At 31.0% G+C, this 4355-nt stretch overlaps 1 long non-coding RNA gene across 2 annotated transcripts; it reads right to left on the reverse strand.

The window, feature by feature from the left end:
• Window positions 1-227: 227 nt before the first annotated feature.
• Window positions 228-3040, reverse strand: LOC119369307 (uncharacterized). Of its 2 annotated transcripts, none has more exons than XR_016321661.1 (3): window positions 2003-3039; window positions 1025-1479; window positions 228-491 (listed from the first exon to the last, which is right to left on the reverse strand). It is a non-coding gene; the product is annotated as an uncharacterized LOC119369307 (long non-coding RNA). The 2 variants fall into 2 exon arrangements; XR_016321660.1 differs by lacking the exon at window positions 228-491 and having other exon boundaries at window positions 498-1171; window positions 1318-1479; window positions 2003-3040.
• Window positions 3041-4355: the final 1315 nt, after the last annotated feature.

Raw genomic sequence — 4355 nt, forward strand, 5'->3', positions numbered from 1 at the left:
GTAACAACAGAACCGATCTCCTTGTCAAATCAGTAAAACAAATTTCCCAAACAACAAAAACCTTAGATTACTGAATCTAAATATGCATAGAGCAAGAAAATAGATTCCGAGAAACCAGAAAGGTTACCAATCAATGCAACCTCTTTTAAGTATTTTCTCATTTATTACCATTCACTAGCATTTCCTCTCATTCATTCACTAGTATATTCTATTTGCCAACCAACAAATAAGAACTATCCAAGTCATTATTGCAATGAAAAAAGTACATTTTGGTTTCTCATGCGTGTGCAGAGACAACGATAGCATCATTAGGCTAAGACGTCTCAAATCACTAAAATCTAGTTAATCTAACTGTGCAGACCATTAAAATAGGAAACAGAAAATATAAATGTAACTTCATTTTATATATATACCAGCTAAAGCACGCCTCATGTCCCCAAAACGCACACTAGTCCAAACACCACGGTCTAACCTATGTTGGGCAGCCTTTGCTGATGCAAGTTGAAATCCATTGCAATAGGAAGAAAAGGTTGAAATGAACATGTGATTGGGATAAAAACATTAATAAAAGAAATTAATATAAACAGCTGAATCACAAAAAACTATATATAAAAACCAAACTAGTAATCCAGTAGCTCGAACAGCCAAATACTTATCCTGGATTTGATTATAGAGAAACAAATAAGCTGAAGCATATATTACCCTCCTTATGTAAAGGTAATGCATTTGGACTCCATAGTTCTAAATATACAGATATGTATTTCTCTTTAAATGCTTTCTTGTTTCCTTTAGGGTAAAGAGAAAGTCTCCAGCATCAAAACATGTAGGTGAAAAACAACAGCAATTAAAAATTAAATACTCAATTTGTCTCCAAAACTGTGAGATTAGAAGTTTGAATTGCAGTTTGAGACCCAATCGCCCAAAAGCAATAAATAAATAAATGAATGCCCCAATTAATCATAAATAAATAAATAAATTTGAAAAACTAAAAATTGAAAGGAATGGAACTAAAATTAGAACCCACCATATGTATCCACCAACTTCAAAAACACTTGGTTGATAAAAACACTTGGTTGATAGTTTTCTACATTTGCATTAGCAAGTTGGGAGAAATTTCCGATCTTCAACAGGTAATGAGCTGGTGGAAGGTCCCTTAATTATCTTGCTATTTCTGTTGATTAGCATCAAAAGTCCAAAATCATAAACAAACTAACTTCTATATATGAAATTAGACTTTCATTTCTTTATCATTTCAAGATTTTCCCCCTTCTTTCTCATCTATGTCAGGCAACTCTTTTTGCGAGAAAGAATCCATACCTGTTTCTTCATCTTTGATAGTGAGTTCACTGATTGCTTCTTCCATAACAGATTTTACTTCTTCTTTGGTAGTGAGTTCAGCTATCGCTTCTTCCATGACTTCTCGTAATACCATTTTTCACTTTACTCTTCTTGTTCGTTTTCCTTATTCTTTTTCTTTATCTTATATACAGAAATACAGAAGTAGAAACGTAGTTGAGAAGCAAACAACTGAAAGGACGTATATTTCCATTATTTTTTTCATTATAATAAAGCCACAATCATCTAAAACAAAGAATAAAAAAGAACAATTGTAAATTGTTAGTTTGTTTGTCCTTTGCTATAATTAAGAATAATGTCCAAACAAATAGTATAACAACAATAAAATCTACATATCGTATTAACTTTCCATTTGAAAAGCCAAAATAACAAAGACCATAAACATCAAAATTGAATTTTCTTTTACTTACCCCCAGATTTCTGGGCAGACAAGTAGAAAATGCTGGCAAATAGAACCCACAATAATAATAATAATAATAATAATAATAATAATAACAGTAACAATATTATATTTTAATAATAATAATAATAATAACAGTACCTAATTTCTAATCGCAAATACACACAAAACTTACAAAAAATTATTATAATAAAAACACATAAAATCGCAAAAAAAAAAAAATCAAAAAAAAATCGCAAAACTTACCTCAACTTGTGTCCAAATAGCAATGGAGTGACCGGAGTTGCAATGGAGCGGAGATGGCGACGTCAGGCGGGCTGGAGCGGCGTCAGGAAGGACTGGAGCGGCGTTGCGAATGGAGGAGAGGAGAGGAGGAGGAGGAGAAAGAAAGAAGAAGAAAGAAGAAGGAGGGCGTCTGGTGTTTAAAGCAGCCCTAATATTTGTTTCATTAATATCGGTCGCAATTTTTAACTCTGCGACGTCGTTTTACTTCGCAATAAAATTGCGACCGATTTGCGACTCAAATTGTCGGTCGCAAATAATCGGTCGCAAATCAGTCGCAAATCGATCGCAGAACTTATTCCTAATTTTGAAGCGCGCAATTTTGCGACGGAATAAAATGTAGTCGCAAATCGATCGCAAAATCGGTCGCAAATCCGTAGTACATTAGTCGCAAACTGAAAAACAAACTCGCGGGAATTTTTAGCGCTACAATTAGCGACTGTTTGTCCATAGGTCGCAAATCGGTCGCAAAATTGCGACTGATTTGAGTCAGTCGCAAAAATCGGTCGCAAATCGGCGATTTTTTTGTAGTGTTTCTTTTTTTTTTTTTGTGTTTGATTTTTTACAAATAATCCTCAGAACTGAGTTATTGTCGCATATATATTGCAATTTATTGTTGCCAATATATTAGGATTTTGTCCTCAGATCTAGTTCCGAGTTATTGTTATCACCATTATGGTGATTTTGTCTAGCGTCTTTTGTTATTTGGATAGTTATATAGAGAAAAGTGTAGATCTCCTCTCCAATAGAAGGAATAAATTTTAAGGTAATCAGATTGAACTTGTAGAAAGACCATAGAGTCGAACAGTGGCCATGAATAGCCACCAAATCGAGCAAGTGATCTCCTATGGCACAAATATTATACTCGGCCAACTCGATTAGATACTTCAAATCAAGATTGTGTTTTTTTTTATTCTTTTTATAATTGATTTATTATTAGGCTTCCTATACAAAAATATAGAAATATATTGATTTGTATCTCACATCTGTATACAATTTCCAATTAATGAAATTCTAGTTTGATTTTTCTCAAAAATTAATATAAGGGTATACTAGGGAAAGTAAAAAGTTTAGTGTAATTATATTAACTAAATTTTATTAATCATATCTAGAAAAATATTATAGGACCAGAGAATATATATGTGTATATATATATATATATATATATATATAGGAATTTGATTTTCCATGGACATGAAAATAGATTGACTTAGAAATATAAAACTTCCATGTTAACCAAATATGAGAATTTCACATTTTCATATCATTTTTTATTTATGAGATGTTGGCAACTAAATGCCCTTAAAGAATCCAATAGTAAAACTACAGATAACAAGACATATTAAATAAAAGTATATTAGAGAATTAACAAAATAATATGCTTTTATAAAAGAAAGTGATATATATAACTTGAGACAGATTAAAAAGGAAAGTAAATTTATAATATAGGAATATTATATCTAATGATTATGGTTTTATTTTTGAGGTCAAATAACCATAAAAGTGAATTAATGTCATCCACAAAAACTAGTGAGTGGTACCATGTTATTATTTCCTTCATTTCATTAAAAAATTACTCAATGCTTTCTTAATTTTCTAAAATGTCAAATGAAATTTAATAAAAAAATTAAAATTTTATCAATTTTAATTGCATGCAGGTACTATTAAAAAAGATATAGGCATTATTAGAAGTATGAACTGAATCCTTGAAGGTAAAAAAAAAGAAAAAAAAAAAAAAAAAAAAAAAAACATTCCTTGCAAAATTGCAAATAAATGTTTCAAAATTTTCTTGTAAAAAACCTACCTTATTTTGGTTATATTCATATGCTAAGTTAAAAAACGACGAAGGAAATATAAAAAATTATATATATTTATTTCCTCCAATAGCGCTAACTTAACATTTAACATTCCAAGTTGCAATTAATAGCTCTTTAATTTCATGTATGAGAAAAGAAAAAATTATAACTTATAGATATGGAGAATTAAGGTAAAGGACTAGGATACCTTCTTTGTCAACAAAACCACCGAAATTATTCAAGGATAAGTGGAGACTTCTAAGCTCCTTAAAATGCTGGAAACTGGACACTTTTAGATCATAAATGTTTTGATCCAAATTGTATTCTGTTTCATTGTAGTTCCATATATTGTCGAGAGAGAGATGGATGACATGAGCTACAGTAGAATTGCAAGAGACTCTCTCCCATTCACAACAGTTATTTTCTGGTTCATCATTCCATGAAAGGAGAATTGGAAACTTGGAACCATACTCATCGGATTCAAGAGACGCTTTGAATTGTAAGAGAGCTAGTCTCTCCTC

Source organism: Jatropha curcas, chromosome 7 (assembly GCF_041381405.1).
Source record: "Jatropha curcas cultivar XTBG-Jc1 chromosome 7, XTBG_Jcur_1.0, whole genome shotgun sequence".
Lineage (NCBI taxonomy): Eukaryota > Viridiplantae > Streptophyta > Magnoliopsida > Malpighiales > Euphorbiaceae > Jatropha > Jatropha curcas.